Source organism: Hordeum vulgare, chromosome 2H (assembly GCF_904849725.1).
Source record: "Hordeum vulgare subsp. vulgare chromosome 2H, MorexV3_pseudomolecules_assembly, whole genome shotgun sequence".
Taxonomy (NCBI): domain Eukaryota; kingdom Viridiplantae; phylum Streptophyta; class Magnoliopsida; order Poales; family Poaceae; genus Hordeum; species Hordeum vulgare.
The window spans coordinates 267,905,382-267,932,776 of NC_058519.1; positions in this window are offsets into that span (position 1 = coordinate 267,905,382).

Sequence of the window (27,395 nt, forward strand, 5' to 3'; positions counted from 1 at the left end):
AGGCCCCACAGCCTGTGTTCCCACGTGCACACAGTATGACCAGCCCAATCGACCAACTCGAGGGTGCGACAGAGTGGCCGGAGAAGCCGAGTATAGACCCGAGTCTCCCCTGTAGGAAAGGAAAGGAACATGTGCTGCCCACGGGCAGACACGACCTACGTCATGACTTTGACGACAGAACAAGTCACAATAGATCCATCTATGGATCCAGAAGGTACTCTCCCACTCGATGGGATGGAGACCAACCTCGGTTTCCCCAACAAAATAGAGACCGGGGAATTAGCGGGCACAACCAACAACCGATCTCCGACTCAGTCTAGCCTGGGTAAGAGGCGCCGCCCACCCACTGTGCTTTATAGATGAGGTCAAGCATCACCAATTTCCGGAAGGTTTTAAACCCATGAACATAGAACAATACGACGAGACTATGAATCCCACCGTGTGGATTGAAGATTTCCTTCTCCACATCCATATGGTCCGAAGAGATGACCTCCACGACATCGAGTACCTACCCCTAAAGCTGAAAGGGCCAGCACGACACTGGTTAAACATCTTACCCGAAAATTATATCAGAAGTTGGGAAGATCTTGAATAAGCGTTCCCATCTAATTTTCAAGGAAACTACGTCCGACCACCGGACTCCTCCAACCTGAGAAACGTCGTCCAAAAGGTGGGCGAATCAGCCATAGAGTTCTGGAATAGGTTACTAAACACGAATAACCAGATCGTGCACTACCGGGACGCTGAGACAATAATCTCCTTCAAACACCATATCCGGGATGAATGACTCGCTCGCCAGCTCGGCCAGGATAATGTAGACAACCCCGGAACCTCTAAAGTTCTGGATGGAAATGGCAAGCCAAAGCAAAATAAGACCAAACGCCGCCACCGTAACGGTGATGCCAATGACACAGCCATAAATGCTGGCTTCCGCAGCTCAAAACCCGGATAGCGGAAGAAACCCTTTAAGGGAACAAGGATGGACCGAATCCATTAAATAAAATTATGGAAAGCCCCTGCCAGATCCATGGCACCCAAGGTAAGCCCTCCACCCACACCAATCGCAACTGTTGGGTATTCAAACAGGCCGACAAACTAGTAACCGAGGAATAAGGCAAGGGCCCATGAAGCGAGGACGATGAAGAGCCCGCGGTCCGAACACTGGGGGCCACAAACAGTTCCCCCCACAGGTGAAATCCATGAATATGCTATATGTTACTCACATACAAAACAAGGAGAGGTATACACCATAGAGCCCATAGCCTCGAAGTGCAACCCCTGGTCGGCTTGCCCGATCACCTTCGATTGCCAGGATCATCCGACCAGTATTTGTCACGGAGGGTCGGCCACCCTGATCCGAGACCCCATAATATATGGGTATCACCTAAGTAGAGTCCTTACGGACGGAGGAAGTAGCCCTAACCTAATTTACTCAGATATGGTGAAAAATATGGGCATAGACTCATCAAGGATTAAACCGGGCAACACTAACATTAAAGGAGTGATCCCATGCGTCGAAGCCCGCTGCTCTGGCATGGTAATGCTGGAGGTTGTGTTCAGCTCACCCGACAACTTCCATAGCGATGACTTGATCTTCGACATCGTCCCCTTCTCCAGCAGGTACCACACACTACTCGGCCGCACGGCATTCGTCTCGTTCAACGTTGTGCCTCATTACGCCGAACTGAAGCTCAAGATGACCGAACCCAGGGGAGTTATCGCTGTCAATGGCAACACAGGACACTCCCTCCGGATCGAGGAGCACACATCAGCATTGGCAGCTGAATGCCAATACGACAACAAAGCATCACGTTGTAAGCTAGACATCGAGGCGCGGCAGGAGAGAAAGCGAGCCCGAGCTCAACCGGATCCTTCGGAGACAGCTCCGTCTCAAAGCAAGTAGGGATACACTCCCCACGGGATGGCCCGGTCACCACTAAGGTATGTCTCTCGTAGACACAATTTCATTCTCAGAATACCATGGGCATTTGTGGCGATCCACCACTAAGGACCATATGTTCGGCTCGACCAAACTACGGCCCAACCGTCTTCCCGGAAAAACGAGGTACCGTTAAGGATCTCCCAAGCGTCAAGCTCGCCCATATAACAACAGTTTCTCAAGACCCTATATTCAAGGTCCGTTTGCCGACAACAACAACCTTTAAAGGATACTACCCTGCCCTTCTAAGAAGCATAGGAGAAATTACGGAGCTGGAAGCAGGGCGAACGACAAGTCACCCATGGAAGGCCATGGATAAAAAGTCGCTTTGAAATATGTTGTTCAAAATAATAGTTGCGTGTAATAGCGGCCATGGCGCCAGGAATTATAAAATATTACTCATATACTCTTTTACACTATCTTTACATATGTATGTTTCCAGCTCATTGGCGCCAAAGGGTAAATTTGTTCAATAAAATATCAAGTGTTATCGGCTAAGAAGACCCGGGGATTGGATGAAACTACCGCCCTGAACACTACCCCGCCACTACCTTTTTTTAAGTGTTCGGCTTCTTGGATATTGCTTTATATGCATCGGTTCAAAATTATGTCTTAGGTCACTAGATGGGTTTCCCTGCTCCTGTGGTTACCCCCTTACGTTCCACTAGTTCGGCTAAAGGGGTAAAGGGAGAACCACTATGATTGTTTTCCTAACTGGCCTGGCTAAAAATACCTCAGTGCAGAAATCCAAAAACTGGCTATCATAATAAGTGAGAACTGGACTGCAATCCCAGCTTAAGTACTAAAGACCAATGGAAGTTTTATTTTGTGTCATACGGAGGTGTTTGTTCCTTTACAAACCTTGTGGTAGCTATTTTGAAATCCAGTTTATCCGAATACCACAAAGAACTAGGGGTTATCCCCCAAATTCAAGCTCCCAAGGCTAAGTGAAAGCACTAAAGCCGAATAGTCTAATTGCCTCGTTTCATTCACACACTACCGGCTCCGGTACCGGTAAATCGACTAAAGGTCATGGTGTGGATGTCGAAACACCCTTTTGTAGTCTCTACATGGTGGCTGAACCCGACGACTCGAAACTTTCAGATTAAACAGACGAAAATTACTCAAAAAGAATACAGAGTGCATTACATTGGGACAAGCTTCATAATAATAAATTGTCCCAAGGCACACAACAATATACTTATTCATAGATTACATCTTTGAAACAGTGGGCTTCTATCGCCCGAACACCTTCCGTTGCGGTAGAGAAATAAAGCTCTGGACGCTTATGCTCCTATCCAGGAGGCGGATGGGCGGTTGCCATCGTAAGGGGCGTTACCCCAGCTACTGCAACAAAAGACCTTCCAACGGTGCCAGAAACGTGCTACGGCACCAGGAATCCTTCTGCTACGGCTACCCCTTAAGGGACTTCCTAGGAAAATATGGAAAGGATTTCCCCCGTGGCCTTGGAGCCTTGTGTTGGTGTTCCCTCGAAGCGGAAAGGGTGATGTAGCGCAGCGGTGGTAAGTATTTCCCTCAGTTTGAGAACCAAGGTATCGATCTAGTGAAGGAGTATCACAAGTGCCTGCACAAACACAAAAATCTTGCTCCCAAAGCTATGAAGGGGTTGTGAATCCCTTATAGATTGTTTGCCAAGTGAGAACTGAAAGCAACAAAGTAACAAAGCAAAGTGAAAGCGCAAGTGGAAACGATAGATGTGAATAGACCCTGGGGCCATAGTGTTTACTAGTGGCTTCTCTCATGAAAGCAAGTAGACGGTGGGTGAACAAATTACTGTCGAGCAATTGATAGAACCGCGCAAAGTCGTGACGTCATCTATGGCAATGATTATATCTATAGGCATCACGTCCAAAACAAGTAGACCGATACTTTCTGCATCTACTACTATTACTCCACACGTCGACCGCTATCCAGCATGCATCTAGTGTATTAAGTCCAAAAGAACAGAGTAACGCCTTAAGCAAGATGACTTGATGTAGATGGAAAATCTCATATCTACGACAAAGCCCACCTTGTTACCCTTGATGGCAACTACACGATGTGTGCCTTGCTAGCCCTACTGTCACTGGGAAAGGTCACCACACGGTAAGAACCCAAAACCAAGCACTTCTCCCATTGCAAGAATCATAGATCTAGTTGGCCAAACAAAACCCAAGACTTGGAGAGACTTACAAGGATATCAAATCATGCATATAAGAAATTAGCAAAGACTCAAATATATATCATAGATAATCTGATCACAAATCCACAATTCATCGGATCTCGACAAACATACCGTCAAAGAGGATTACATCGGATAGATCTCCATGAAGATCATGGAGAACTTTGTATTGAAGATCCAAGAGAGAGAAGAAGCAATCTAGTTAATAACTACGGACCCGTAGGTCTGAAGTGAACTACTCACGAGTCATTGGAGGGGCGATGATGCTGATGTAGAAGCCCTCCAACTCCAAAGTCCCCTCCGGCAGGGCACCGGGAAGGGTCTCCAGATGAGATCTCGCGGAAACAGAAGCTTGCGGCGGCGGAAGAGTATTTTCATGGATCCCTTTATTTTTTTCTGTGTTTTAGGAAATATATAGGCGAAGGAGCTAGGCTAGGGGGGCGCCACGGAGGCCACAAGCATGCTGGCCGCCGCCCCCTGGTGGCGGATAGGGGGCTTGTGGGCCCCCTGTAGCCCTCCTGGTTGGCCCTCAAGCCCCCTTATCTTCTTCTGTTCGGGAAAAAATTATTTTGGGGATTTTATTCCGTTTGGACTCCTTTCCAAAATCAGATCTGAAAATAGCCAAAAACATAGAAAAAACAGGAACTTGCACTTGGCACTGAATTAATAAATTAGTCCCAAAAAAGATATAAAAGGTACATAAAACATCAAAAGATGAGAAGATAACAGCATGAAACCATCAAAATTTGAAGATACGTTTGAGACGATCAACCCCCAACCAGTGCATCATGACAAAAGTCACCTGAGCTACCTCTATGCAGAAGGAGCACTTTAGGTCTTTTAGTTGAGGCATGACATCGTACAACCTATGCACTAAGCCGAAGTAGCTACTCGGAAGAGGATTGGCGGTCCATAGTCGGATACAAAGGTCCTTCATGTTCGGCTCCGCCATCCTATGCAACTCCGTGAGCTGTTTCATCTGATTGACACGAAGGTGGTTGGCCTCGGGAATATGAAACTGCGCCCAGAAAAGCCTCTCCTCGGCGTCCCCATCATGGACTGTGTAGGGCTTGTCCGCGTATACTGCACTCCGCGGGAGGTCCATAAAGACGCGTGCGGAATTCCATAGCCGTGTAAGAAAGGAAAACTTGTTTCCACCAAAGGCACATTGCAGTAAGTATGGCTTACCATCCGCAATCTTCTTGGTTTGACACACTTCTTCTTCTTCGAAGAATCGCCACTCTACCCACTCCGATTTGATCTCGGAGGACATCTTGGAATGCTCAGTCGATTGTTCTTTGGTGTTTTCTTCCAAGGCCTCGCTCTTGGCACTAGCATCTTGAATCTCCTGCTGGACCTCGGCCACTCTAGCCTTGTGCCCGCCGCTCTCAACCTTCAGTGAGCTCAGCTTGGCGGTGGTCTACTTTGCCACCATCTTATGAGCGACGACCACCTGCTTAGCCTTCTTCATTTCAGCCTTGAGTTTCTGAAATTCCACCTCCATAGGTGTTGACATAATTGAAATCGCGTTGTCATATACAAAAGCCAGGCAGTACTAAACTACTAAAGTACAACTAGAGTCTTAGCAACATGCTTTAAGATTACCCTGCTTCTTGTCGAGCGGACTATTAAGTCGGCTGAGTTCCTCATCAGAACCCTGGAGTTTTCGGTGCAGCTCGGCAAGTTCAAGGGCATTGGTATCCATAGCCGATTACAAGGCCTACGGGACAAGATGGGAATTGATAAGCATTCGATCTAATATTATTGGGACATTTGACCGAAGTACCCCACTGAGCTTTTACAGTTCATGGGTCACTGAACTATTTTTCTTCAGATACCATGAGTTCTTTTGATCCACGGGTAAGTTTTTCAACTCACCCATGGATCGAGGGCTATCATACAAATAAAGCATGTAAAAACCTTATAAATAAATCTAACATTAATCGTTTTACCTTGAAGCCTGCGAGCAGACCACTGAAGGCGCCCTTCAGTCCGCTATCAACGGACTGGATTCTTTGTAGAATCACACCCTTATGGTTGTGATGTTCATTGGCGATGGAGACGTCAAAATATCAGAGCTAATCCGAGTTATCTTCAGCAAAAGCTCGGATGCATCCTGACAATCATCTTCCCTCGTCAGGAGCCATGAACCTCGGACGGGACCTCTTGGTCCTCGCTGGCCGACATATGAACCTCGGTCATCACCACCTCGTCCCACGTGTTCGGAGGGGCCTGGTGGGATATCTGCTCCGCAGCCTCGTTCGATGCTTGAGTGAGAGTAGTTCGTGACGAATTTCCCCTCTCTGCCAGCTCGGCTGGTGGCGAACCCCCCGGTCAGGAGGTCTCGGGCAGGGTTGCGCTAGAGAAGGGAGCATGTATCTTTATCAAAAAAAAATCACTATAATTCTGTTAAAAATAATTCGGATTCCATACCTTTGGGTCGGGTGCTTGATCCTAAGGATCCTTCGGGGAACCGTCTCGAAGGCCCCGGAGTCCTCGTCGGAATCCGAGCTGTCGTCGGGCAGGACGACCTTGATTCTATTGGGTCTCTTTGGGGCTTGCGGAGGCACGCCCTCCTTAGCCTCCTCCGGCGCTGCCCTCTTTCTTGTTTGGAGGGAATCTTTTTCCTCTCCATCCTCCGCCTCCTCTTCCTCGTAGATGGAGGAGGCATGGGTGTCTCTGGACTTGGTATCTGGAGGACCCCTTGAGCGGAGACCCCCACGGGTCTCCCTTTTCTTCTTCTCCTTTTTCTTTGGCATCGTGTATGGTGCCACCACCAGCATCGTGGTTAGCAATGATGACCTAGGATCCTCATGCAGGGGGTTTGGGCCGTTTATTTTCTCGGCCTTTTTCGTCCAGCCCGATAGGGACGCCAGAGGAAAGGATAATATCTTTGATAAAAATTAAAGCTTTAAATAAGGAATAAAACCTCATCCATACCTCCAAGGGAGGGTGATTAGCTTCCACGCCAATGTCTTCCTCCTCGACCGACCATTCCTGTTGAGGCTTGCACAATACTTCCACAATTTCTCGTGGGTAGTGTGGTAGAACTGGCTCACCCTACATGGGTCGCCGAGCTTGTAGGACCACATTGGATTGTCCCTACGCTGGCAGGGAAGGACGCGGCGGCGGAGCATGACCCGAACCACGTCGGTCAGATTGATATTCGCCTCCACCATCTGCGTGATGCACTTCTACTACGCTTTCACCTTCGAGGATGATCTACAGTCAAGACCTCTTCTGACCCACGAGGTTAGCCTCTCGGGGGTCCGGATCTAAATCGGCAGGTGCCCACCAGCTTTCTTCCCGAGGCTCAGTGATGTAAAAACACTCCTTTTTCCACGCTTTGATGATGTCGATGAAAGTTCCTTCTAACCATTCGACCAGGGGGGAGTTTGTTGATCATGGCTCCACCACAGTCAACGTGTTGGCTGCTGACTGACTTCAGCAAGACGTCGAAAGTCTTGAGACATAAGCCGAAGTGCGTATGAAACCATAAGAAGGCCTCACAAAGGGTGATGAATGCAAAGATATGCATGAATGAGTTCGGGGGAAGATCATGAAAATCTAACCCGTAGTAGAACATCAGGATCTTGACGACGAGGGTAGAGTCGGAATCCTAGCCCTTGGATGTAGTGTGGGTTGAACACCACCCTTTCGCCTGGCTTGGGAGTAGGTACCAGCCGGACTTCCTCCGGCACATGGTGGGAGACGTCCGATGAAAGATAGTTGGCGTCCTTCAGCTCCCGGATATCCTGGTCGGAGACGCTTGGGACCTCCCACTTGTCGTGGGAGCCTCAGTCGGCCATGGCTGAGTTTGGGGAAGGGTGGACAGAGAGGGTGGAAAATGAAATGGATCTCAGTGCTTGGAGCTTGGAGGAAAGGGGGTCGAGTCTGGAATGCTTGTGGTGGATGTAAGATTCTTTTCCCCTTTTATGGGGGGCCACAAGGCCAATGGTTACCGTTTATTGCGCCACAAGCCCTGCCACTTCCCAAAACGATCACGTCGATGAATGTGCGTGGGATTACCCAAACCATTACTCGGATATCCTTAACCGTGCGACACAATCTCCTCATGGACAAGACATTCCCGTGGGAAAGCGGCCTGGAACAATGAATTGAGTTTTTTTTCATAACTAGCTAGCACGAACTTTTGTCAGAAAGGCTATTAGATGGGGAAATGTTCACACTCGGTGTTTTTGGCCTTCTGATTAAGCAGTGCCTGTTTTACAGGCACGACATCACCAAACGATCAAGTTTAAACCAGCCGAACGTGAAGGGAACTCGCCTCGCAAGCTGATTACTCTTGATGCAAGGAGTTTTTGAAGACCATATACATCGGCGTTGGGGGCTAGTTCGGGGGCTAGTAAGGGAGTCTGTGACTAATGGTTCCTCGGATGGTCGACCCATCTCTTAGAGGTGAACCTAATGGGTCGTATTGTTGAAGACCAGATTGCGTGATTACCTCATGTCCAAAAAGGAAAGCCACCCAGACTAGCTTGTCTTCCAAGTTGAGTAGGCTAGATCGGAGCATATGTCCCCGGCTAGATGTCAGTTGTATGTAACCCTCGGGACCAGGGGTGTCTATATAAACCAGAGGGTTTAGTCCGCATAGGCAGGTCGACTCATCTAGGGTTCTAGTTCATACGATCTCGTCGTAGATCTACTCTATAATCCTCATACACCATCAATATAATAAAGTAGTACATAGGGTTTTACCTCCTCAGGAGGGCCTGAACATGGGTAAATACTCTCTCCTTCTTCCCCTCCAACCCATCGATCTAAGGTCCATAGCCCGAGATCCGTCGGTTTACACAGCGACAGAAGGTAGGGTCATACACAATGCAAGTATCAACGAGGAAGCAAAAAAGGTAACCCACCACGGTGCTCACCGTCCCATTCATGATTCAATGTAACAAATAAAATGCTATATGCCCGGCAAAAAGGGTTTCATAGACATGGTCAAAGGGCTAATTGCCTGGTCCAGCAATGTCTTCGAGGTCTTCACAAACTTCTGGTCCAATTCCGAACACCTTGTCTAATTCGTCAACTATCATTGGAAAGAACCATAATAAGCCACACAAGAAGCAGAAAAATTAAAGTTTTGAAAAGTAAAAGCTTTGTTTTTCTTGGATGTTTATGCTAATAAGAGAGTCTACAGAAAACATTTTTATAAAAATGTGCGAATCCATCTATTAAATAGGGCATGATTTTAGAGACATTTAGGATGTGGTCTCACTAGATTTGCAGTTGGGATGATTTTCCTACGAATTTCTTCAGATTGAATAAATGGAAATGGGGGCCATTTATTAGAGCACAAAAAATCATTTAATGTAAAAAATGATAACAACGGCTAGATAAATAGGGGATGATTTTTACAGTATCTAGAAATTGCAGTCACTCCATTTGGAGTTGATTTGAAGGTTCTAGGAATTTTGCAAAGTGGCCCCTTGTAGTTCAAATTTGAATTCAAATTTAAATAGGACAAAATCTTGTGGTGACAAATTATGGAAGTTATATCAAATCATAACTAGGCTTTTTAGAAGATTATAGGAATTTGAGTACGCTTGGAGTACGCTTTCCTTGCGTGAAAGCAACTACACATGAAGTCGCTTCCAGTTAAACAGTCGGGCCTGACTGGTGTGGTGTTGATAGGCAGGGCCCGTGGGAAAGCTTTTCTTCTTCCTACAGCCGATGGTGACAGAGGAGATCCCCGCGGTGGTTTCCGACGCTACCAGGCACCGTTCCCCGTGATTCGGCCACCGGTGAGCTCGAGGATATGGGCCACATCCACACCTGGGTGTTGTCCGCCCACCGGGTAGGGCGGCATTCGCGATGGCCTGGCTAGCCATGGAGGGGAACTTCGGACACCATTGACCTTGAGTGTAGGGCATCTCCAGGGAGGAATGGTAGCGCTTTCGGGCTTACCGGCGGTGGTGTGAGGGCTCTAGACGGGTTAGGGGGAGAGGAGGAGCCCGAGGTTGCGCGAATTTGAGTGGAGGCCGATTTGGGGCTCGGCGTTGACGAAGGGAGAGGGTACGGGGGAGAGCTATGGGTGGTCCAGGGGGTTCACGGAGGGGGAAAGGGTGGAATGGAGGGGTCCAGGTGGTCGGAGAAGAGGTACAACAAGGGGGTGACGAGTGGGGCTTGCGTGTCCACCAGAGGTGCTCGGGTGTGGTGGGCACGCGCGTCAAAGGGGCGTTGGAGCTATGCAGGCATTAGCTATGCGTGCTTGGATGCTCTACGAGAGCTGGACGCGAGTTACAGGACATGGTTCCTCGGCAGAAAATCGTAGAGAGCTGGACGCGAGTTACAGGACATGGTTCCTCGGCAGAAAATCGTTTTTGCATGTCAGTGGTGTGGTCACCATACCAGTGCGTGTCCAAAGTATCATTTTGGTTGGCAAAAGTTGTCTGGGGTGTAAGGCATGCATGGTAGGGTGTTCGGTGAAATTTGGATTCATATGGTGCTGGGTAAATAGGGTTTTCACAGAGGATAAATTTGCAGCAGCAAACTTGGGGCTCATCTAATGGATTTTATCAAGGGCACAAGGGTGAAAACCATGTCTAGTGGTAATAGTTATGGAAGGACTACATGTACACTCAAGTGCAACCGTTGGAGAAAAGTGTAGCTATCACTTGCTGTTCAAAGCTACATTTGGTGCCCGAATCTAGTATGTGATGAGCTTATCATATTTTCCACATGAGCCTACTATATTTGGGTTTGGATTAATGCACTAGCATGCAGAAGAAGTCTTGGTGGAATTTGGGGTGTGTTGCATGACGAAATGGAAGGAGAGGGGCTGACATGGTAAAAAGGAGAGGGAAAGTGAGGGAGTTATCCCCCGATAATTGAGCAGAGGCCATATCAAGGTTACTAGAGGTATAATATGGTGAGAACATACTATGGTAAAAAGTTGGAGGCAAGGGGAATCTTTTTGGGTCAACTTTGCTTGTCCACAAGCTTATGGCTGAAGGTGCTAGATGTCGTCCTAAGGTATCTAGGGGTATCCAATGGCCCTGAGATTTACCACGGGTAAATTGTACAAAATATTGGTCCTGATCACCAATTTTCATATTATTTTATGAAAGTTGACAATGCAAATTTGGTAAACCCTAGAAATGGGTGGAATTGGGTTTCTTTAGATCCAGTCATGCAAAACTATTTCTACTAATTCACCACTTGGCGTGGTGGCATTATTTGGTGATTAGAGTATGCAAAAAAGTTTGTGATCAATTCGATAAACTTGACCATGTAGAGTTGCTCAAATTTGGATATGGACAGTGAGGGTTTTGGGATATTTTGGTGAATTAAAACAATTAGGATTGAGATATAAGTTTGCAAGATCATCACATATATCATGTGTGACTTTCTATAATTTTCCTGGAATTATTTGAGAATATTTCTTATAGAAATATTTCAAGGACTAGAAATAGGCACAAAGTGTTTTGAAGCGTGTTGTCCAATATTTTGAACATGACCATGTGTTGAAACTCTTATGTATGGAAACTATATGTCCATAGAGGTTCCCTAAATTTTCTCAATTATATTTGAAGCATGAAAATAAATTTTCCTCATAAAAGACCATTTCTACACTCAAAAAAGGTATTTAATTGAAATAGAAAAATAACTTTTAAAATAATGTACTTCGGGTTTGGGGAGTATTTTTGATAAAAGAATCCAAATAAAATATTTGAGTCAAAACATCTTCCCTACTTTGAGGACTTCTTGCACGAACAACAATTGAGGGTTTTTTGAAAGATTAAATAAAATAAATGCGTTTTGGTCAAAATAATATTTTGTAACAATAGTTTTAGGTCATGGGGCAAGGATTTGGATCAAGGAGATGAGTTTTGAGAGCAGGAGGGTCTTGTGACTTAAAGCACAAACATGCAAGCAAGCAATCAACAATCAAATCAAGCATCATTAGCACACACAAACATTTTTTTGCCCTCATTTTTTAGCTATGTCAACTTAGTCAAGCAAGGCAAAACACAGGGTGTAATAGTTCCATGGTATAATATTATCATTCTAGGATACTTTTTGGGTATTTATTTACCAATTAATGTTATTTTGGTGCACTAACCTATTAAGCTAATGCCGAGTGTGAGTTGTTGTTTTCTACATTTTTTGGCTTTTTAGGTTTACTGAACCAAACAAACTCCAATTGCCCGAAAACTTTTATTATGATTTTGTGTGGACCAAAATAAGACATGGAACCTTCACAAGGAGATCGGATGTCACACGAGGAAGCAACCACACAACAGGGCGCGCCAAGGGGGTGGTCGCGCCCTCATCTTTGGTGCCCCCCAGAAACCTCCTCACAATCCTCTTTGTTCTATAAATCCTCAAATATCCCAAAAACCCTATGGATCCACAAGAAACATTTTTTCCACCGCCGCAAGTCTCTGTTCCGCCATGATCCCATCAAGGGCCCTGTTCTGGTGCCCTGTCGTGGGGGGGGTCGATTATGGAGGACCATTACATCATCCTTGCTACTCCCATGGTGATGTGTGAGTAGTTCACCACAGACCTATGGGTCCGTAATTAATACCTAGATCGATATATCTCCCTGTTGATCTCCAATACAATGATCATTGCATCTTTGTTGTGATCCATCCTATGTAACCCTTTTGTCTCGTGTGTTTGTTGTGATCCAATGAATTGTGGGTCTATGTTTAGATTCTTCATGATAAAGATTTGAGTCTTCTCTGAATTCAATTATGCTTCTTATTTCCATGGTTATTATAGATTCATAAATCTCTCCAAACTATTCAAATAGTTTGGCCAACTAGATTGATATTTCTTCAGTGAGAGGGGTGCGTTGTGGTGTGATCAATCTCGCGAAGTTCTATATACAGTGACAAAGGGACAAGGACACATCTTTCTATTGGTTACACTAAGGATAAAACGATAGGGTCAGTTCATATTGATTGAATTCTCTTTGTCTTATCATGTCATTATTCTCTAGGCATTACTCTGTTTTACTTAATACTCTAGATGCATTTTGGATAGCTGTCCATGGGTGGAGTAATAGTAATAGGTGTAGGAAGGAGTCGGTCTATTTGCATATGGACGTGGTGCTTATATACACATGATCATTGACACGAATATCACATAACTATGCGCTTTTCTATCAATTGCCCAATAGTAATTTGTTTACCTATAGTATGCATACTACATGAGAAATGCCATTAGGGAAAAGTAAGCCCCCCGAGTCTACTCACTTATAAGTTTACAAATGGCACAATTTCCTCGCTGTGTTTATTTACTTTGCAATTACCAACTTTCATCTACACACTTTACTTGCTTCCAATTACCGTGTCCAAGGGGATTGACAACCCTCTTGCCCGTGTGGGGTGCAAGTGTTTGCTTCTTTGTGTGCAATCGCTCAAGATGGAGGCTGGTTATTACTCCTATTGGTTAGATAAACGTTGGTTCTCTACTGAGGGAAATACTTATCTATATTTTGCTAGATCATCTGTTCCTCTTCTTGGAAAACCCAACGCAGATCACAAGTATTAGGAAGTATTTGTGGCGCTGTCGCGAGGGAGCATCACCAACGTACTATCAAGTAACTTCGTGATATGTCTCCATCGTATCAACTTTTCTGAACGCTTTTGCTCTTGTTTTGGACTCTAATTTGCATGATTTGAATGAAACTAACCCACACTGACGTTGTTTCAGCATAACTACCATGGTGTTGTTTTTTTGCACACATAAAAGATCTCGGAATGGAACGAAATCCCCCCTGGCGTGGCCTGGTTCCTCGTGGGGCCCATGTGGCTCCGCTAACCCTAATTCCAGCGCTATAAATTCCTATTTTTAGAGAAAAATCAAAGAGGAAGTTTCATCGCGTTTTACGATACGGAGCTGCAGCCACCTCCCGTTTTTCATCGGGAGGTCAAATTTGGAGTTTGTTTCTTGCTCCGGAGAGGGGAATCTCCGGTCTTCATCATCGTCAACCCTCCTCCATCGCCAGTTCCATGATGCTCTCCATCGGGAGTGAGTAATGTCTTCATAGGCTTACATGTCGGTGAAGAGCTAGATGAGATTCATCAAGTAATCGAATTAGTTTTGTTAGGTCTTGATCCCTAGTATCCCCTATGTTTGGAGATAGATGTTGTTATGACTTTGCTATGCTTAATGCTTGTCACTAGGGCCCAAGTGCCACGATTTCAGATCTGAACCGTTTATGTTTTCACCATTACATCTATGTTCCTGATCCGATCTTGCAAGTTATCTGCACCTATTACGTGTTAGGATCCGCATACCCCAAAGTGACAATAATTGGGAATCTTTCCGGTGATTACCGTAGTATGTGGTGTTCATGTATTCACTATGTGTTAATGTTTTGTTTCGATTCTCTATTAATAGTAGGCCTTAATATCCGTGAGTTTCCTTATGGACCACGCTGTCACCAGAGGGTAGGACAAAAGATGTCGTGCAAGTTCTTTTCCATAAGCACGTATGACTATTTACGGAATACATGCATACATTATATCGATGAACGGGAGATAGTTTTGTTTCGCAACATGTTGTGACTATTAATGATGAATATTATCCAGCAATACCACCGATCTATTGCCTACGAGTTTTCCACATATTGTGCTTGCTAAGTCACTATTGTTGCCATTGCTGTTACAACTGCTACAAAACTACTATCGTTGTTACCGTTACTGCTGCTACTCTTATCACTACTATCAAAACTATCATATTAATGTGTTGTTGATCACTGTGTTGGAGATACTAAATCTCCAAGAGGTTGAATTAACAACTTAGGTGCTAATACCCACAAATATTCTTTCTCTCCCCTTGTGTCGAATCTATAAATTTGGGTTGTACTCTACCCTCGAAAACTATCGCGATCCATATACTTGTGGGTTATCAAGAACATTTTCTGGTGCTGTTGCCTGGGAGAATAGCTTTCATTGCTGAGTCACTTGGGATTTATATTTATTGATCACTATGAAGAATCGGAAAGATACAAGAGCCAAGATCGTTCCCTCTAAGATGAGGGGAGGTAAGGAACTCCCATCTAGCTCTACACTTGATTCACCCTCTGTTTTGAATAGACTTGCAACACATCCACCACATGCTATTAATCCTGATATGTTGCAAGTAATTGACGATGCTAGCTCTGCTATGAATGATACTTATGATGATGCTAGTACCTCGTTTTATGATATTGTTCCACTAGGTGAATTTCTTGATGAACAACTTGCTAGAGCTAACGAAATTGAGCATGCATAAATTGATGGTACTATTGAAGCTGATGAAGTCTTTGCTACTAAAAATATTGAAATACCTTTTAGACACGATTATCCTAGAGCTGAGATGCTTGAAATACCTGAAGGTTATGTTATGGATCAACAAATTGCGGGAGACTTTCTTACTTGTAACGATAGAGATGATCTTAAGAAACTACTATTCAAGTTGAAAGAAAAATCCTAAAATGCTAGAATGAAATATGATACTAAGTATGCTACTTCACCTATATTTGTTATTGATAAGGATTATGAATTCTCTGTCGACCCACAGATAATCACTCTGGTTGAATCTGATCCTTTTCATGGCTATGAAAATGAAACTGTTGCGGCACATCTCACTAAGCTAAATGTTATAGCCACCCTATTTACTAATGATTAGAAAATTCGCTACTACTATATCCTCAAATTATTTCACTTATCACTAATGGGTGATGCTAAGATTTGGTACAATACTCTTTGTGCGGACCCCGACTTACGAGTCGAGATTCCCGAATGAACGTGCTTAGTGATCCCACAGATCAATGCTCACCGAACACACATATACTGAATATTAAGATTATTACATCCATACATACCGTTTCATACAATAACTGACCTTATCGTCCAAGTCTTACATATATAGGGCCTTGAGGGCCAACACACCAAACTGGACCAATAGTGGAAATATTGATCGAAAGCGTGAACCCATGCCATCAGCCTTAACCTACAGGCATTCTGACTAGGAAGCGTCCTAGCTCGCAGAAATGTCACCAATTTAATCTTCACCATATCCCGTTCTCTCATACCTGGTCAATGAAATAACCAGTGGCAAGCCAATGAGTACTTTGAATGTACTCGCCAACAACCCATAATGTGAACAATGCAATTGGAAGAATAATAAGCACTATGCAGTTTCTGTGGATAGCACCTTAACAGCAAATACACATGTTCATGGATGTGTAACATAAGCTAGATGCTATTTAGAAGAACAGGTTACAGATATCAATATATGTGTTAAGGGCTCAACACTCCGGGTTCACCCGATATGCCAAGTCACCAAACTTGGTCATATCAACTCTTTCATATTAACACCATTGCACACACACACACTTGCTCTTGTTTTAAGCGAAAACGACTGGACATAGTTTAAGAAGCACCACCCAACTGTCCTTGACCGTGGACATGACTATTCGAATAGTTTTACACTCTGCAGAGGTGGTACGCTGGACCCACGAGATGCGGGAAACTTTCGTGTCATCCACGACTTGCGGTATATAACATACCCGAGGTAAGTACCCGATCAATGCCTTTCCTCTGACGATACTAGACAAAGAGGTCCACTCGATTGGTACCCAGCCCACATGATGTACGTCTTACGGGCACCTACTCTGGACAGTATCATCCATGCGGCGACCAACGGTGTGCCTGGAACACGTAAAAACGGCATAGTCACCCTACCTGGCACAACCCCATCACGGGAGTGACCACACATCACTCCCGCCACTAGTAATGTGGTTCTTTGCTAGCACCGACCAGAGTAATCAACAAAGCCCCGTCCAACAAAGGGGTAACATGGTCGTACATGTAAGGTTGGGACGGTCGACACATCATAAATCTATTCCCATTTCTAAAACAATACTCACACAAATACCCGGTGCACCACTTCACCAAAAGTGGCCACCTAACTCATCATCACCCTCGTGCATTAGTGGCACCCGACGGGGTTTTTTAAACCTTTGATTTATACCAACATCATACTCATGCTACTATGCTTAGCTCTACTTGTCAACATGATATTAGTGTGACCCTCATAGGTGGTAGGATCATGCTCAAAATGCAAGTGCTCCGGAGGAGCCATCGGTAATATCAATTCAATGGTTTACCGATACTTATGATCACATGCAACAGAAATATTTTCTCTACTAGCATGCAATATAAAATATGGTCAAAACATGGTCAAAGAGCTTCTTGCCTTGCTCACATAAGTCCTCGGGGTGTTCGAGGTCTTCCGGTCCAACTCCGAGTACTCCGTCTACTACGTCAATTAACGTCAGAAACAACACAGTAAGACACACAAGAAGCAAAAATAAAAGTGCTACATAAATTGGAGTTTTATTTTTCTTGGACCTCTCTGGTCATAATAAAAATACCTGAAGCTTCCTAGAGGAGAGTTGGACCATCAGGGATTTTGGAATGGATGAGAGGAGGAATAGGGGATCCTTTATGAAGCCCACAAAAAATATTATGATAAAAATGAGTGGATGCACTCATTTAACACAGAACAATTTTAGAAACATTTAGGAAGTTGTTTCACTCGATTTTAAGTTGATATGAATATACTAGGGATTTTCTAACATTGGAGAAATAGTAAAAGAGGGCTATTTATTTATGAAAATAGAAATATGCCATTCAATTTTTTTGACCAAGGCTTTAAAAATAGCGTACAATATTAGAAGGCTCTAGAAATAGGAATCACTCCATTTGGAGTTGATTTAAACACTATAGTAATTATGAAAGGTGGGGCTAGGAGTATTTGAATCTGTTTTTGAATAATAGCATAACAGAGAAGTTGCTTGGAAAAATGTGCAAAGCACATATTTGGATATGTCTTGATTTTGGGAACCTGTAGAAATTTGAATCATCAAAATTGGAGCTCAAATGAATTATCTATTGATTTTTGAATTTACTAGAAAACGAAAAAGGAAAGGGGATTACTTAGGGTTAGGATGCGCTCAGGCACAGTATGGCCATTGGGCCGGCCCATCTGCTCGGCTCACCATCGTAGGAGCAACGGCGAAGGCGTATTCTGTTGAATACGCCTCCCATGCAGGGATGCAGCATCCAGTTAGAGGCGTGACCACTTAAAGCAGTGGCCCCGGGTCCTAGCAGCTAACACAGGGCGCCCACTCGCCTCCTCCTTCGTCCTCCTCCTGCTCGACAGAGAGGAGGGCATGGGAGGCTGGGCCGCGCGGGCGCCGGTACTAATCTGGCTGCTCCAGCCATCTCCCGCGGCGCTTCGGCCACCAGCACGCTCGGGGCAACGAGCCGCGTCGGCCTAGGGCCCCATTTTTGCCGAGGAAACACGGGGACGAGCGGGGCCTTGGCCGCGACAGGCCGTCGATGGGTGGCCTTGGGTATGGTGCTCTGACGACGGAAGGGAGAGGGGAAGCACAGGGGAGCTCCTCGATAGGACTGGGGCCCTAGGTGTGCTTCAGAGGAAAGGAACAGAGGTGGGGCTGCTCGAATTACCCCGAGACCGAAGCGGAACCCTTGCATCCATGAGAGGCATTGGGAGACCGTGAGCTCCAATGGCTCGATCCAGGAAGCTCCTGGGAGGAGGGGGAGCGATTTGGGGACATAGAGGGCTCGGGGGGAGAGGATAAAGGAGATGTGCGACGTGGTGGAGCTCGGGAGCTCTCTGTATGTTCTGGGTGCGGCGAGAGCACGTGTGCCAGAAGGCGTTTGGAGGCAAGATGGCATCAGGGAGGGGTTGGACTGGTCAAGGGGAATCCTGTGGCATGCTGAGACAAGCTGTGGTCGCCTGAATTGAGCTGTGGGAAGGAGACAAGGTGCAGAGCACCGTTCTTGCATGCTAGGGTGGTGGTGACCACCCCACTTAGTGCCCTGGGCCACCCCTTGGACAGGCCAAGGTGTAAAGCATGCAAGGCATGCGTGCCACGAAGCAGTGGTGGAGTTTGAACCCAATAGGACCAGTTTAGACCGGGTTTTGACTACTGTTAAGTTTGCAACAAAAAACTTGGAGTTAAGGAAAGTGGGTCTCAAATGGGGAGTCTTGGGGAAATATTATGTCTCGCAGTGTTAGCTATGGAAGGACTACAACACTCCCAAGTTTCAGCTCAAGCAATGAAGGGTAGCTGGTACTTGCTGTACAAAGCTACATTTCAGCCAGAAATTTAGATCTAGATGTGCTGCTCATTTTCTCCACATGAGCATGCCAAATCTTGTTTTGAATTGATGCCTTGGGATGCTAGGGACCCTCTGGCAAGAGGTGGGGGCTTTGGCTTAAGAAGAAGTGGGATAAGAGTGGTAAAAATGGTGATCCAAGGGTAAAAATTAGAAGTAGTTACATGGAGCCTCCCTCCAATATTTGACCAGTGGCCATGGCAATGCTACTCGAGGTAAAATGCAACTATATAGAGCTGTGGTAGAAAGTTGAGCCCAAGGGTAAAAGTGGAAGGGGTTGCTGCCTCTTGAGCTTGCGTTGGTTTTTCCCTTGAAGTGGAAAGGGTGATGCAGCACAGGAGCAGTAAGTATTTCCCTCAGTTTGAGAACCAAGGTATCAATCCAGTAGGAGAATGCCTCCAAGTCCAAAGTACCTGCACAAACACAAAAGAGCTTTCACCCAACGCTATAAAGGGTTGTCAATCCCTTCAAGATTTATTGCAAAGTGAGATCTGAAGGCGGAAAGTGCAATGAAGTAAAAGTGTAAGGCTGAAAATATGGTGTGAAGTAGACCCGGGGGCCATAGTGTTCACTAGAGGCTTCTCTCAAAATAGCAAATAATACGATGGGTGATCAAATTACTGTCGAGCAATTTATAGAACCGCGGAAAGTCATGACGATATCTAAGGCGATGATCGTACATATAGGCATCACGTCCGAGACAAGTAGACCGATACTTTCTGCATCTACTACTATTACTCCACACATCGACCGCTATCCATCATGCATCTAGTGTATTGAGTTCATGACGAACAGAGTAACGCCTTAAGAAAGATGACATGATGTAGAGGGAAAAACTCAAACCAATGATGAAAATCCCATCTTTTTACCCTTGATGGCAACTACACGATGCGTGCCTCGCTACCCCTTCTGCCACTGGGTGAGATCACCGCACGGTATGAACCCAAAACCAAGCACTTCTCCCATTGCAAGAATCATAGATCAAGTTGGCCAAACAAAACCCACAACTCGAAGAGAATTACAAGGATATGAAATCATGCATATAAGAGATCAGAAGAAACTCAAATAAGATTGATAGATAATCTGATTATAAATCCACAATTCATCGGATCTCGACAAACACATCGCAAAGAAGATTACATCGGATAGATCTCCATGAAGATCATGGAGAACTTTGTATTGAAGATCCAAGAGAGAGTAGAAGCCATCTAGCTACTAGCTATGGACCCGAAGGTCTATGGTGAACTACTCACACATCATCGGAGAGGTCATGGTGTTGATGAAGAAGCCCTCCATATTCGAACCCCCACTCTGGCAGGGCACCAGAATGTGCTCCAGATGGGATCTTGCGGAGACAGAAGCTTGCGGCGGTGGAAAAGTATTTTCGTGGATCTCTCGCACAATTTTGGAATTTTTCTGAATTTATAGGCGGAAGACGTAGGGCAGACGAGCCACAGGGGGCCCACAAGCCTGCTAGGCGCGCCCCCCTAGCCGCGCCTAGGGGGCTTGTGAGGTCCCCTGGTGGCCCCTGCCTTGGTTCTCAAGTCTCGTGCGTACCTTCTGTTCCAGAAAAAAATCGGAAGTTTTATTCCGTTCGGACACCGTTTAAAATCCTCCTCTGAAAAGGGTCAAAAATACGGAAAAAACAGGAACTGGTACTTGTCGCTCAGTTAATAAGTTAGTCCCAAAAAAGATATAAAAGGCATACAAAACATCCAAAGTTTGACAAGATAATAGCATGGAACCATCAAACATTATAGATACTTTAGAGACGTATCAAGCATCGCCATGCTTAACTCCTGCTCGTCCTCGAGTAGGGAAGTGATAAAGACTGAATTTTTGATGTGGAATGCTACCTAGCATAGTTTCCCTTTGTAACTTCTTTCATGTGACATGAATGTTCAGATCCGTAAGATTCAAAATAATAGTTTGCTATTGACACGAAAACAATAATACTTCAAGCAAACTAGCAAGGTAATCATGAACTTTCGAAATAACAAGGCCAAAGAAAGTTATCCCTACAAAATCATATAGTCTGGCTATGCTCCATCATCCTCACACAACTAATTTAAATCATGCACAACCCCGGTATTGTCCAAGTAATTGTTTTCACACTCTTACTTTCTCAAACCTTTTTCAACTCTCACTCAATACATGAGCGTGAGCCATGGATATTGTACTATAGGTGGAATAGAGTGTGGTGGTGGTTGTGAAACAAAAAGGAGGAGATGTCACATTGACTCGGCGTATTAAAGGGCTATGGAGATGCCCATTAATATATATCAATGTGAATGAGTAGGGATTGCCTTACAAAGGATGCACTAGAGCTATAAGTATGTGAAAGCTCAAAAGGCGAACTAGTGGGAGTGCATCCAACTTGCTTGCTCACGAAGACCTAGGGCAATTTGAGGAAGCACATCATTGGAATATACCAGCCAAGTTATAAAATAAAGATTCCCACTAGTATATGGTGGTGAGAAAACAAGAGGCTCTCAATCATGAAGAACATGGTGCTATGATGAAGCACAAGTGTGGAAAAAGATAGTAGCATTGTCCCTTCTCTATTTTTCTCTTTTTTTTATTTAGGCTCTTGGGCCTCTTTTTCTCTAGTTTTTATTGTGGGGAACTTTGGCCTTTTTTTTCCTCACATGGGGCAATGCTCTAATAATGATAATAAGCACACTTTTATTTACTCACAACTCAAAGCTTAGAATGATGATGACTCTATAGGAAATGCCTCCGGCACTGTACCGGGATGTGCAAAGATCTAGCTTGGCGTATGACGTTGAAACATCTCGCTAGCTATCTTACGATCATGCAATGGCAATATGAGAGTGACGGCACAAGTCATGAGACGGAACGGTGGGAGTTGCATGGCAATATATCTCGGAATGGCTATAAAAATGCCATAGTAGGTAGGTATGGTGGCTGTTTTGAGGAAGGCATATGGTGGGTTTGTGCACCGGCGAAAATTGTGCGGTACTAGAGAGGCTAGCAATGGTGGAAGGTGAAAGTGGATCTATACCATCGCGCGATCCCGACCGCAACAAAAAGGATGACAATCAATAGATCAATTATGCTCCGACTTCCTAACATAGCGGTTCACCATACGTGCATGTTACGGGAATCACTAACTTCAACACAAGTATTTCTAGATTCACAACACCCTACTAACATAACTCTTAATATTACCAAATCCATGTCTCAAAACTAATTGAGAGGAATCAAACTTCTCTTTCTACTAAATGCACATGAAGATGGAAGTTTTTGTATCCTCTTTGGGTACCTATAACCTTTGGGACTATTTTCAAGGCACAAACCAACTACCAAGTCACGCATCGCCGTGCTCTAAAAGATCTAAGTGAAGCACATAGAGCAAAATTATCTAGCTCAAAAGATATAAGTGAAGCACGATGAGCATTCTAGAAAATTCACGATGAGTGCATGTCTCTCTCAAAAGGTGTGCAGCAAGGATGATTGTGACACAACAAAAAGAAAAGACTCCTACGATACAAGACTCTCCAAGCAAAAGACATATCATGTGGTGAATAAAAATATAGCTCCAAGTAATGTTACCGATGGATTGAAGACGAAAGAGGGGATGCCTTCCCGGGGAATCCCCAAGCTTAGGATTTTGGTGTCCTTGAATTTGGCTTGGGATGCCTTGGACATCCCCAAGCTTGAGCTCTTTCCACTCTTTATCCATTTTTCCATGAGAACATCACCGAAAACTTGAAAACTTCACAACACAAAACTTAAACAGAAACTTGTGATATCATTAGCACAAGAAAACAAACTACCACCTCTTTAGGTACTGCAGCAATCTTGATTTCAATTTATATTGGTGTTATATTACTATATTCTCACTTTTCCATGGCTAGTACCCCCCGATACTATCCATAGTTTCATCAAAACAAGCAACCAACTCAACGAAAACAAAATCTGTCAAAAACAGACCAGTCTGTAGAAATCTGTATACTTCGTATACTTGTGGTACCTCAAAAATTCTGAAAAATTACGACTGCCTGGGAAAAGGCATATCAACCAGTAGCAAAACTAATCAACTCAACAACTCTTTCTGAATAAAAATGAAAAATAATATCGTGAGCGAAAAGTTTCTGTCTTTTTCCAACAGGATCAAACAACCATCACCAAGAATAGTCATAAAGGTTTTGCTTGGCTGAAACACAAAAGACACAATCATAACAGAATTATGATAGTGTAGACGCAACAAAACATAAAGAAAAAGATAAATTCATTGGGTTGCCTCCCAACAAGCGCTATTGTTTAAGGCCCTTAGCTAGGCATAAGGCGATAGAATCACGTATCGTCGTCTTTGGTGCTCAAACCATAAGTAGCCCTCATCATAGATTCATAAGGCAATCTTATTTCCTTTCTAGGAAAATGCTCCATGCCCTTCTTTAAAGTAAATTAAAATCTAATATTCCCTTCCTTGATGTCGATGATAGCACCGATAGTCCTTAGGAAAGGTCTAACAAGAATGATAGAGAGCATGTAGGATTGCAATCAATGTCAAGCACAATGAAATCCACGGGTACATAGTTCCTATTTGCAATAATAAGAACATCATTGATCCTTCCCATGGGTTTCTTGACAGTAGAATCCGCAAGATGCAAATTAAGAGAACACTCCTCAATCTCATTAAAACCTAGAACATCACATAAAGACTTTGGAATCGCGGAAACACTAGCACCAAAATCACACAAAGCATTGCATTCATAGTTTTTGATTTTGATTTTGATAGTAGGTTCCCACTCATCATGAAACTTTCTAGGGATAGAAACTTCCAATTCAAGTTTCTCTTCAAGAGATTTTATCATAGCATCGACGATATGATCACTAAAGGCCTTGTTTTGGCTATAAGCATGTGGAGAGTTTTGCATGGATTGCATCAAGGAAATGCATTCAATCAAAGAGCAAGTATCATAATTGAATTCCTTGAAATCCAAAGTAGTAGTTTCTTTACTACTCAAGGTTTTAATATCTTCTACTGCACTTTCAATGCTTTTAGCATCAAGATAGATGGACTCTGAATCATTGGAGCATTTTTCAACCAAAGTGGATTCATATCCAGCCCCATCATCATTAGGTTTGACAGAAGAAAACAAAGATTCAATGGGAGTCACACCAAGCACTTTAAGATCTTCTTGATTCTTATCACGAGAACACGCCTTTTTAAGCCATTCATGTCTAGCACAAATTTGGGCGGTTCTTTCTTTGCTCTCACTCATGGAAACACGCATAGCTTTCAAAGTTTCATCCATATTGATCTTGGGAGGAGCACATCTAACTTTCAAAGCATCAATATCATTAGACTTTCTATGAACGCTCCTAGCCAAATCATCAATTTTGAGTAGTTTTTCCTCTATGGACGCATTGAAAATCTTTTGCGAGTTGATAAACTCTTTGATATTACTCTCTAGATGAGAGGGTAATCTATTGTAATTTCCATGAGTATTGTTGTAGGAGTTGCCAAAGTTATTAGAGGGGTTACTAGGAAAAGGCCTAGGAACATAGTTTCCTCTAAAAGCATTGTTGTTGCCAAAATTGTTCCTACCAACAAAATTAACGTCCAAGCTAGCGTTGCTACTTTCAATCAAGGAAGAGAAGGGCATATCATTAGGATCTAAAGGAGCACTTATACTAGCAACCAAATTCATTAACTCATCCATCTTAGCACTCAACGAGTTAATTTCTTCTATAACGTGTACCTTCTTACTAGTAGGTGACCTTTCAGTGTGCCACTGAGAGTAGTTCGTCATGATATTGTCTAGGAGTTTTGTGGCTTCTCCTAACGTGATTTCCATGAACGTTCCACCTGAGGCGGAGTCTAAGATATTTCTAGAAGCGAAATTCAAGCCAGCGTAGAAGATTTGTATAATCATCCAAACACTCAAGCCATGAGCGGGACAATTTCTAATCATCAATTTCATTCTCTCCCAACATTGTGCAACATGTTCATGATCAAGTTGCTTAAAATTCATGATATCATTACGGAGAGAGATAATCTTAGCCGGCGGAAAATACTTGGATATATAAGCATCTTTGCACTTGTTCCAAGAATCAGTACTAGTTTTGGGCAAAGACGAAAACCAAGTTTTTGCTCGATCTCGCAACGAGAATGGAAAAAGCTTCAATTTAATCACATCATTATGCACATCTTTTTTCTTTTGCATATCGCAAAGCTCAATGAAGGTATTAAGATGGGATGTGGCATCTTCACTAGGAAGGTCGAAGAATTGCTCTTTGATAACAATATTCAGCAAAGCAGCATTGATTTCGTATGATTCCGCACTAGTGGCGGGAGCAATCGGAGTACTAATAAAATAATTATTATTAGTATTCGACAAGTCACAAAGTTTGGTGTTTTCAGCCATGGCGACTTCAGCAAGCAAACAAGCACACAAGCGAACAGAAAGCAAACGAGAGAAATGGGTGAATGAAAAAGGCAAACGAAAAAGGCAAATATTTTTGGAAATTTTTGTTTTTCACAAGTGAGGGAGAGGAAAAGAGAGGCAAAAAAGTAAATGCAAGAGATGAGTTTGAGACACTTACTTGGATGAGTTCTTGACTTGATCCTCCCCGGCAACGACGCCAGAAATCCTTCTGCTGCCTCTTGAGCTCGAGTTGGTTTTTCCCTTGAAGAGGAAAGGGTGATGCAGCACAGGAGCAGTAAGTACTTCACTCAGTTTGAGAACCAAGGTATCAATCCAGTAGGAGAATCGCGCCAAGTCCAAAGTACCTGCTTAACACAAAAGAGCTTGCACGCAACGCTATAAAGGGATAGTCAATCCCTTCAAGATTGATTGCAAAGTGAGATCTCAAGGCGGAAAAATCAACGAAGTAAAAGTGTAAGGCTAAAAATATGGTGTGAAGTAGACCTCGGGTCCATAGTGTTCACTAGAGGCTTCTCTCAAAATAGCAAATAATACGGTGGGTGAACAAATTACTGTCGAGCAATTGATAGAACCGCGCAAAGTCATGATGATATCTAAGGCAATGATCATACATATAGGCATCACGTCCGAGAAAAGTAGACCGATACTTTCTGCATCTACTACTATTACTCCACACATCGATCGCTATCCAGCATGCATCTAGTGTATTGAGTTCATGACGAACGGAGTAACGCCTTAAGCAAGATGACATGATGTAGAGGGACAAACTAAAACCAATGTTGAAAACCCCATATTTTTACCCTTGATGGGAACAACACGATGCGTGCCTCACTACCCCTTCTGTCACTGGGTGAGGTCACCGCACGGTATGAACCCAAAACCAAGAACTTCTCCCATTGCAAGAATCATAGATCAAGTTGCCAAACAAAACCTACAACTCGAAGAGAATTACAAGTATATCAAATCATGCATATAAGAGATCAGAAGAAACTCAAATAAGATTCATAGATAATCCGATCATAAATCCACAATTTATCAAATCTCGACAAACACACCGCAAAGAAGATTACATCAGATAGATCTCCATGAAGATCATGGAGAACTTTGTATTGAAGATCCAAGAGAGAGAAGAAGCCATCTAGCTACTAGCTATGGACCCGAAGGACTATGGTGAACTACTCACGCATCATCGGAGAGGTCATCGTGTTGATTAAGAAACCCTCCGTATCCGAATCCCCCTCCGACAGGACACGGAACATGCCCCAGATGGGATCTTGCGGAGATAGAAGCTTGCGGCGGCGGAAAAGTAATTTCGCGGATCTCTCGCGCAGTTTTGGAATTTTTCTGAATTTATAGGCGGAAGAGGTAGGGCAGACGAGCCACAGGGGGCCCACAAGCTTGCTAGGCGCGGGCCGCCCCTGGCCGCTCCTAGGGGGCTTGTGGGTCCCCTGGTGGCCCCTGCCTTGGTTCTAAAGTCTCGTGCGTATCTTCTGTTCCAGAAAAAAAAATCAAAAGTGTTATTCCGTTTGGACACCGTTTAAAATCCTCCTCTGAAAAGGGTCAAAAACACGGAAAAAATAGGAACTGGCACTTGGCACTCAGTTAATAAGTTAGTCCCGAAAAAGATATAAAAGGCATACAAAACATCCAAAGTTTGACAAGATTATAGCATGGAACCATAA